The sequence below is a fragment of the Heterodontus francisci genome, unplaced genomic scaffold (genome assembly GCF_036365525.1).
Source record: "Heterodontus francisci isolate sHetFra1 unplaced genomic scaffold, sHetFra1.hap1 HAP1_SCAFFOLD_75, whole genome shotgun sequence".
Classification (NCBI taxonomy): domain Eukaryota; kingdom Metazoa; phylum Chordata; class Chondrichthyes; order Heterodontiformes; family Heterodontidae; genus Heterodontus; species Heterodontus francisci.
Window position 1 is genome coordinate 840,668 of NW_027141820.1, and position 10,737 is coordinate 851,404.

The 10,737-nt window shown below is 43.9% G+C and overlaps 1 non-coding gene across 1 annotated transcript; it reads left to right on the forward strand.

The window, feature by feature from the left end:
- The first annotated feature begins 2,568 nt into the window (after positions 1 to 2,568).
- Positions 2,569 to 2,659, forward strand: trnar-ucu (transfer RNA arginine (anticodon UCU)). Its single transcript is given in 2 exon segments — positions 2,569 to 2,605; positions 2,624 to 2,659. It is a non-coding gene; the product is annotated as a tRNA-Arg (tRNA).
- Positions 2,660 to 10,737: the final 8,078 nt, after the last annotated feature.

Sequence of the window (10,737 nt, forward strand, 5' to 3'; positions counted from 1 at the left end):
TCCGCATTCGGCACTCTGTCCTGCCAGGAGATGCCCAGTATCCATCTGAGGCAGTGGAGGTGGAAGCTGTTCAGCCGCTTTTTTTGGCTTGTATAAGTTGTTGATGCTTCTCTACTATAAAGGAGGGTGCTGAGAACACAAGCCTGGTGCACGTGGAGCTTTGTATTTTCGGTCAGTTTGCTGTCGGTTCACACTTGTCTTCTCAACTTTGACATGACAGCTGCAGCATTGACAATCCTGGTGCTGATTTCAGCATCAAGGAACAGATTGCTGGTGATTGTTGATTGAAGGTATGTGAAGCTGTTGACAACCTGCAAAGTGAGGTTGTCGATGTTGATGGAAAGTGGAGTCTCTACGTCCTGGCCCGTAACTTTCATCTTCCTGATGCTGATTGTCAGTCCAAACTCTTTGCAGGCCAGGGAGAACCGATCTACAAGCTGCTGTGACTGAACTTAATTATGGGATGTCAGCACAGCATCATCAGCAAATAGCAACTCACAGACTAGGAATTTACCCACTTTGGTCTTGGCGCACAGTCTTGCCAAGTTGAACAGCTTGTCGTCAGCTCTGATGTGCAGGTGAACACCTATATCTGAGTAATTGAAAGTGTACAATAGCAGCATGGAGAAGAATATGCCAATTATAAAGGATGTGATAACTAGACAGTTCGAAAATGATGACATGATTGGACAGAGTCAACATAGATTTATGAAAAGGAAAACAGGTTTGAAAAACCTGTTGAGATTTTTGAGGATGTTACCTATAGAACAGATAAAGGAGAACCAGTGGATGTGTGGTATTTGTATTTTCCTTTGGTAAGGTCCCACACAGGAGGTGAGTAAACAAAATTAGAGCACATAGGCTTGGGGATAATATACTGATATGGATTGAGAATTGGTTAACAGACCGAAAACAGAGAGCAGGAATAACGGGTCCTTCTCAGGATGGCAGGCTGTTACTATTGGGGTACTGCAAGGATCAGTGTTGGAGCCACAGCTGTTAACAACCTATATAAATGATTTGGATGTGGGGATTAAATGTAATATTTCCAAGTTTGCAGATGACACAAAGCTCGGTGAAGTGTGAGTTGTGAGGAGGATGCAGAGAGGCTTCCAGGGGACCTGGAGAGGCTAAGTGAATGGGCAAGAACATGGAATATAATGTGAATAAGTGTGAAGTTATTCACTTTGGTAGAATAAACAGAAAGACAGAGTATTTCTTAAATGGTGAGAGGTTGGGAAGTGTCGATGTCCAAAGGGACCTGGGTGTCCTTGTTCCTGAGACACTAAAAGCTCTTGTGCAGGTGCAGCAATCAATTAGGAAGGCAAATGGTATGTTGTACCCACACGAGGGGTCATGAGTACAGGAGTAAAGATGTCTTGCTGCAATTGTCTAGAGCCTTGGTGAATCCGCACTGGAGTATGGTGTACAGTTTAGTCTCCTCATCTTATGAAGGATACACTTGCCATAGAGGGGGTGAAACAGAGGGTCAACAGACTAATCTTTTTTTTGCATTTATTTCATTTCATCTCAGTTTGTTCAGTTTGCTTACCTACTGTTTTTTTTCAGGTTTGTACTTCCTGCTGTTCAATATTCAGTCCATTAACACCTAATCTGTACTAACGCTTTGTCTTTCAACACACCATTAACATATTGTTTGCCTTTGCTGCATGAACTTTTGGTCAGCTATGTGGCCTTGTCCAATCTACACCTTCTCCTTTGTTATCTCTTGCCCCACCCCCACCCCACTTGCTTATAACCTGTGACTTTTCTAATATATGTCAGTTCCGAAGATGGGTCACTGACCTGAAACGTTAACTCTGCTTCTCTTTTCACAGATGCTGCCAGACCTGCTGAGTGGTTCCAGCATTTCTTGTTTTTATGTCACCAGACTAATCCCTGGGATGGTGGGATTGTCTTATGAGGAAACTGGGCCCGTATTCCTTAAAGTTTCGAAGAATGAGAGGTGATCTGATTGAAACTGACAAAATTCTTACAGGGCGTGATAGTGTGGATGTAGACAGGATGTTTGCCCTGGTTGGTGAGTCTAAAACCAAAGGACATCGTCTCAGAATAAGGAGTAGGCCATTTAAAACTGAGATGGGTGGAATTTCTTCACTCAGACGGTGGTGAATCATTGGAATACTGTGCCCCAGAGGGCTGTGGCAGCTCAATCATTGAGCATGTTCAAGACAGAAATTGATAGAAATCTTGATACTCATGACATCAAGGGATATGGGGATAGCATGGGAAAGGGGCTTTGAGGTAGGTGATCAGCCATGATCGAATTGAATGACAGAGCAGGCTCGACGGGCTGAATAGCTTACTCCTATGTTCCTCTGTTCCTAAGAGAGTTGGCGCCAGAGCGCAGCCCTGCTTTACTCCACTGCTGATCTTGAAAGCGTCTGATGTTGCTCCATTGTAACTGATGGAACTGTGCATGTTCTCGTGGAAAGAAGAGATGATACCCAAGAGGTCAGGAGGGCAGCCTATGTTCCATTGCAGTTTGAAGAGGCCGTCTCTGCTGACAAGATCAAAGGCCTTAGTGATGTTAATAAAAATGTGTGAGGGTCTGTGGCGCAATGGATAGCGTGTTGGACTTCTAAATAATGATTAAGACGATATTCAAAGGTTGTGGGTTCAAGTCCCACCAGAGTCAGATTTTGGACCAGAAACAGAGGAGCACAACGGAACAACAAATGAAGAAATGCGCCAAAAGCACAGACTCGGAGACAGAGCGAGAGAGAGATGAGCAGAGGAGGGGAAAAAAAATCGAGGAGTGACATCACAATGGAGAGTGAGAGCAGGGACACAGAGAGCCGCTGGGGTGAGGATACAGGATTTGGTTCTTACTTCGGTGCAGTGGAAGGAGCTGTTTGGTGAGGATCTGGTAAGCTGTGACATCACAGGCAAGCAGGTAGTTGATTGGTTTGGAAGAACCGACCTGCTTGATGCGCATCTGGTAAGTGATTAAGATCCATTTTAGTCCTAACGTTTAAAATAGTAAACAAACTAGTGGTAAGTTTAATAAAATATGCAATAAAATGAATAATTGAATAAAATATTTAAGTAGTTAATTGAAACACGTTAAGGATGACAGGACAGGTGATGTGTCACAGCTGCAACATGTGGGAGTTCCTGGATGCCAGTGTGATCCAGGGCAAACACGTCTGCAGTAAGTGTTTGCGGCTCAAAGAGGGAGAAAAAAGGAATGTAGTGGTAGTAGGGGACAGTATAGTAAGGTGGATTGACTCTGTTCTCTGCAGCAAAAGCAAGAGTCCAGACGGCTGTGTTGCCTGCCGGTGCCAGGATTCAGGACATCTGCTCAGGGCTGGAGCGAAACATACAATGGGAGGGGGAGGATCCAGTCGTCGTGGTCCATGTCGGTACCAGCGACATAGGCAGGACAAGGATAGAGGTTCTGCAAAGTCAGTATGAGCAACTAGGCACCAAATTAAGAAGCAGAACCGCAAAGTTAATCATCTCTGGATTATTACCTGAGCCATGTGCAAATTGGCATAGGACAAATAAGATTAGAGAAAGTAATGTGCGGCTGAAAGACTGGTGTGGTAGTAGTGGGTTCTGGTTCATGGGGCATTGGCACCAGTACTGGGGAAAGAGGTGGCTGTACCGTTGGGACGGTCTACACCTGAACCGTGCTGGTGCCGATGTTCTAGCGAGCCACATAACGAGGGAAGTAGAGACGGTTTTAAACTGAATAGTGGGGGCAAGGGATCAAATTTGGGAAGATATGGTGAATCAAGGAGGAGAGACAAGGCAAGAGAGAAAGGTATAAATATGGGAAATGATAAACAGACTGTGACAGGAAGGGACAGAATGTACAAATCTAAGAGTAAATCGACAGATAAGGCTAGAGGTTACAAAAATAATAAAAGGACAAAACTAAATGCTCTGTATCTGAATGCATGGAGCATTTGAAACAAAACAGATGAACTGGGAGCACAAATAGAATAAATACGTACGATCTGATAGTCATTACAGAGACATGGCTGCAGGGCGTCATCGATTGGGATGTGAATATTGGAGGTGACATGGCATATTGGAAGGACAGGAAGCTAGGAAAAGGTGGTGGGGTAGCTCTGTTAATTAATGATGGTATTAGCGTAATAGAGAGGGATGACCTGAGTTCTGGAGATCAGGATGCAGAAGCAGTTTGGGTACAAATGAGAAATCATAAAGGCAAGAATTCACTTGTGGGAGTGGTGTACAGGCCACCTAACATTAACCACACTGTCGGATGGGATATAAAGGAAGAAATAATGGCAGCTTGTCAGAAAGGTACTGTGATAATTATGGGGGATTTTAATCTACATATAGATTGGAAAATTCAGATGGGCAGAGGTAGCCTAGATGAGGAGTACATAGAATATTTTGGGGATAATTTCTTGGAACAATACATTCTGGAGCCAACCAGAGAGCAGGCTATACTAGACCTGGCATTGTGCAACGAGATAGGATTAATTAATGACCTCATAGTTAAGGTGCCCCTAGGTAGTAGCGATTATAATATGATTGAATTTTACATTCAGTTTGAGAGAGAGGAGAGTGGGTCCCAGACTAGTATTTTAAATTTAAATAAGGGCAATTATAAGGTCATGAAAGCAGAGCTAGCTAAAGTGAACTGGCAAATTCGGTTAAGGGATAAGTCAATAGAGATGCAGTGGCAGACATTTAAGGGGATATTTCAGAATACACAGAATAGATACATTTCAACGAGAAAGAAAAGTTCCAAAGGTGGGACTCACCATCCATGGTTCACGAAAACAGTTAAAGATACTATCAAACTTAAAGAAAAAGCCTATAATTGTGCAAAGGTGGGAGGCAGGTCAGAAGATTGGACAGAATATAAAATAAAACAGCAAAGAATTACTAAAAGATTGATAAGGAAGGTAAAATTAGAGTATGAGAGAACGCTCGCAAGGAATTTCAAGACAACTAGTAAGAGTTTCGATAGATATTTTAAAAAGAAAAGAGTTAACAAAGCGACTGTTGGTCCAATAGAAAGTGTGTCTGGGGAATTAATAATGGATAATTAAGAGATGGCAGATGAATTGAACAGATACTTTGCATCGGTCTTCACTATTGAGTATACAAATAACATCCCAGTATTAGCCGGCGATCAGGAAATTGAAGGGATGGAGGAACTCAAGAAAATTACAATCACCAGGGAAGTGGTACTAAACAAATTGTTGGAGCTGCGGGTTGACAAGTCGCCAGGTCCTGAATTGGCTAGTGAGATAGTTGATGCGCTGGTTTTAATATTCCAAAATTCCCTAGATTCGAGAAGGTTCCGTTAGATTGGAAAAGAGTGAATGTAACTCATTTATTCAAAAAGGGAGGGAGACAGAAAGCAGGAAACGACAGGCCAGTTAGCTTAACATTTGTCTTCGGGAAAATGTTTGGAGCTATTACAGAGGATGTTATAGCAGGGCATTTAGAAAAAATTAAGGTAATCAGGCAGAGTCAACATGGTTTTTTGAAAGGGAAATCATGTTCAACCAATTTATTGGAGTTCTTTGAGGGAGTTACATGTGCTGTGGATAAAGGGGAACCAGTGGATGTATTGTATTTCGATTTCCAGAAGGATAAGGTGCCATATCAAAGGTTATTGCAGAAAATAAAAGCTCATGGTGTCGGGGGTAACATATTGGCATGGATAGAAGATTGGCTAGCTGACAGGAAACAGAGAGTCAGCATAAATGGGTCATTTTCTGGTTGGCAAGAAGTAACGAGTGGTGTGCCACAGGGATCTGTGCTGGGGCCTCAACTTTTTACAATTTATATAAATGACTTAGATGAAGGGACCGAAGGTATTGTTACTAAATTTGCTGATCACAAAGATAGGTAGGAAAGTAGGTTGTGAAGAGGACATAAGGGGGCTACAAAGGGATATAGATAGGTTAAGTGATTTGGCAAAGAACTGGCAAATGGAGTATAATGTGGGAAAGTCGGAAATTGTCCACTATGGCAGTAAGAATAAAAAATCATATTATCTAAATGGTGAGAGATTGCAGAGCTCTGAGATGCAGAGGGATCTGGGTGACAGAGGGCATGAATTGCAAAAGGTTAGTATGCAGGTCCAGCACGTAATTAGGAAAGCTAATAGAATGTTATCATTTATCACCATGGGAATTGAATACAATAGTAGGGAGGTTATGCTTCAGCATTACAGGACATTGGTGAGACCTCTTCTGCAGTACTGAGTACTGTACTGGTCTCCTTATTTGCGGAAGGATGTAAATGCATTGGAGGTAGTACAGAGAAAGTTTACGAGACTAATACATGGAATGGGTGGGCTGTCTTACGAGGAAAGATTGGACAAGCTAGGCTTGTCTCCGCCAGAGTTTAGAAGGGAAAGAGGCGACATGATTTGTTATTTAATTTATTAATTAACAAATTAGCTATCCTCCAGTCTTCCGGTACCTCACCCGTGGCTAACGATGATACAAAAATCTCTGCCAGCGCCCCAGCAATCTCCTCCCTTGCTTCCCATAGCATCCTAGGATACATCTGATCAGGCCCTGGGGATTTATCCACCTTAATGCGCTTCAAAACCTCCAACACCTCCTCCTTTGTAATGTTGATATGCTGCAGGATATCGCTGTTCCCTCCCTTGAACTCACTAGCTTCCATGACCTTCTCCACGGTAAATACAAACGAGAAATATTAATTTAAGACCTCGCCCATTTCGCGTGGCTTCACACATAGATTGCCACACTGATCCTTCAGGGGACCTACTCTCTCCCTAGCTACCCTTTTACTCTTAATACACTTATAGAATCTTTTAGGATTCTCCTTTATCTTATCTGCCAGGGAAATCTCATGGCCCCTTTTCGCCCTCCTAATTTCCTTCTTAAGTATACTCCTAAAACCCCTATACTTCTGGAGGGACTCGCTCGATCCCAGCTGCCTATACCTGACGTATGCCTCCTTCTTTGTCCTGACCAGACCCTCAATATCCCTCGTCAACCAAGGTTCCCTAAACTTGCCAGCCTTGCCCTTCCATCTATCAGGAACATGCTGGCCCTGAACTCTTCCTATCTCACTTTTAAAAGCCTCCCACTTGCCAGACGTCCCTTTACCTGTAAACAGCCTCTCCCATTCAACTTTTGAGAGTTCCTGTCTGATGCCATGGAAATTAGCCTTCCCCCAATTTAGGACTTCAACCTGAGGACCAGTCCTATTCTTTTTCATAACTATCTTGAAGCTAATAGAGTTATGGTCACTGGTCCCAAAGTGCTCCCCCACTGCCATATCAACCACCTGCCCATCCTCATTTCCTAAGAGGAGATCGAGTGTAGCCCCTTCTCTAGTCGGGCCATCCACGTACTGCTTCAGAAAACTATCCTGGACTCACGTAACAAATTCTTCCCCATCTGATCCCTCAGCACTAAGGCAGTCCCAGTCAATATTAGAGAAGTTAAAATCACCTACTATTACAACCCTATAATTCGTATACCTATCTGTGATTTCCCTCCATATATGCTCCTCCACTTCCCTCTGACTATTGGGGGGTCTATAGTATAATCCCATCAAAGGGATCACCCTTTTATTATTTCTAAGTTCTACCAGTATGGCCTCACTGGACATTCACCCCGGGATATCCTCTCTAAGTACTGCCGTGATGTCCTCCCTAATCAATAGTGTCCTCCTCTCTTACCTCCACCTCTGTCACGCCGGAAGGATCGGTACCGCGGAACATTGAGCTGCCAGTCCTGCCCATCCCTCAACCACGTTTCCGTAATAGCTACAATACCACAATCCCATGTACCGATCCATGCTCTGAGTTCATCTGCCTTACCTGTAAGGATACTTGCATTAAAGTAAATGCAGTTTAGCCCACCAGACCTTCCACGCTCCCTGTCCTGCCCCTTCCTGGCCTGCCTACTGGACTTGCTTGCTTTAACCTCTCCATTTGCCTCAACTATCTCATCGGAGAGACTACTACTTTGGGTCCCACCCCCGCTGCAAGACTAGTTTAAACCCTCCAGTGTATTACTATAAAATCTCCCTACAAGGATATTGGTCCCCTTCCAGTTCAGATGCAACCCGTCCCTCTTGTACAGGTCACCTCTGCACCAGAAGAGATCCCAATGATCCAAGTACCTGAAGCCCTCCCGCCTTCGCCAGTCTTCAGCAATGCATTCATTTGCCTAATCCTCCTATTCCTACCCGCACTAGCACGTGTCACAGGGAGTAATCCTGAGATTACAACCCTAGAGGTCCTGCTCTTTAACCTTCTGCCTAACTTCCTATATTCACTTTGCAGAACCTCATCTCTCTTCCTGCCTATGTCGTTCGTACCAATATGGACCACGATCTCTGGCTGCACACCCTCCCCTTTCAGAATTTCCGGCAGCTGCTCCGAAACATCCTTGACCCTAGTATTAGGGAGGCAACATACCATCCTGGAGTCTCGTTTGCGGCCACAGAAACGCCTATCTGCACCCATTATGATAGAATCCCCTATCACAATAGCTCTTCCACCCCTTTTCCTCCCCTGCTGTGCAGCAGAGCCCTCCGTGGTGGCACGGACCGCGCTGTTGCTCTTTTCCCCTGGGAGGTCATCCCCCCAACAGTAACCAAAGCAGTATCTCTGTTTGAGAGGGGGATGGCCACAGGGGACTCCTGCACTACCTGCCTGCTCCTACTATTCCATCTGGTGGTCACCCATCCATTTTCTGCCTGTGCATCCATTACCTGCGGTGCGACCACCTCACTAAACATGCTATCCATGATGCCCTCAGCTTCGTGGACGCTCCACAGTGAAACCACCCACAGGTCCAGCTCCATAATGCGAGTAGCCAGTAGCTGCAGCTGGATACACTTCCTGCACACATGGTCGTCATGGAGACTGGGAGCGTTCCTGAATCCCCACATAGCGCAGGAGGAGCATATCACGGGGCTGAGCTCTCCTGCCATGACTTACCCTTAGATTAATTAGTTACTCCCTTAATTAAAAAATACTAATGACACTAGGGGCCTTGTTCTACCCTCTACAATCTCAAGTCCTTCATAAGCGACACTGAATAAAAAAAACACTTTAGTAGTACTCATCTTATCAGCAGAGGTTTTTTTTTCAAGTAAAAAAACTTTGCCCTTTTCTTTAAGATATTTAAATACACTAACAGCAGTGACTCACCAACCAATCACCTTGCAGCTCTCCTCTGACATCACAGTTGGCTTCTTTTTTTCAAAACTCCAGCACACTGGAACAGCTCCACTCCACTCCTGGAAGGGAAGAGACTGGGCCTCGATCCTCGGATTGGATTTATAGGCTCCGCTCTCAACGTTCTCCTCATATCGGTCCAGATAGGTCTCCTCCGCTCCGCTCCTCTCCGCTCCCGGAAGGTAATTCTCCAGCTTTTGCAGAAAAGTAGGTCTTAAGCTGTTGCAGTACCTGTTAGAAAGATAGTCTAAGCTATTCTGAAATCATCTTCCAATGTCATCTACATGGAAGCAGGATTTTAAAGGATAAGATGTAGTTTTTAAAAGTCACTTCAATCTTGCTCAAGAGTCTTGACAAAGAAGCCAAGTAAATCTTGATAAAAAGTCATATACATTTAGAGATCTTTTAAAAGCACTTCAATCTTGTTAATAAAAAGTCAGATGTAAATTTAAGAACTCTGATCAGGCTATGCTAAAAAGTTACATACAATTAAGAAATAAAATACAACATTTAAAATGTCTGAATTCCCTCTGAAAGTTGACCACTGCTGCTGCCGGTGTCTTCCTGGAATAGTGGAGCTGTTGTGTCAACAGAAAAGTCTTTCCCGAGCAGCCTGTTGGTACCGGCTTTAATCCAACCCAGGTAAAAATCAGGGTACATTGTGGGCAATGAGCCCAAATTGCTGAACTACAGGTCCCTGTCACTTTAAAGAGTGGGCTGGTGCGATTATGATCAGAGGCTCCTTCTAAGCACATTTCTCACCACCACAACTTCCAGATGCTGGTGTTAGTGTGTGCATGTACCAGCAGTTGCAGTGCTGTTCAGACCCTCAATAGCAGTGAAAGTCTCAGAGTTCACCGCTATTGGGGCTGTAAAATCCAGGCCAATATCTCACAGTCCTGTTAGATTTGCTCTCCCTCTGTACAAAATCAAACTCCACACATTGTCTTTCACTCACTCCTGTTTCCAGCCCTGATGGTGCAGAAATCCCCTCTCAAAGGTACACAATCCAGTTGATTTCTGATCAAATACCTCCTTCCTCATTCAATAGAGGAAACAGAGACATGAACAGGAGTCAGGTGCAAGAAAGTTTCACCAACAGAGCAAAGAAAGGCACCAACAAAAGTCACACCTACTTTCCAAATCATTTCACTGGAATATTCTTTCACTTGTTTTCTCGGATGACTGCAATAAATCTGAAAATGAGCACCATGAGGTTTGTGTTCACTGGTCACTTGTTCTCCTGTGTTTGTCTGTCAGGTTTGTAATTCAGTTTGTATTGGATATTGAAGAGAATCTCTTTTCAAGATGATTGCACATCGTACTGTGTTTAAAGCAACCAACTTGTAAAATGGCAGAAAATGAATGTTTCAATACCTGTGTGACCAGATTCTTCCAATACTTTTCAACAGCTAGATTGATGATGCTTGTAATCTGTATCCTGAGGAGAATGGGAGAGGAGAATAAAAACATGGTGCATGAACAGGACAGACTGTGTAAAATGGGAGCACAGAAATACTGCCACCTCATTGAAAGTTAATGAGATT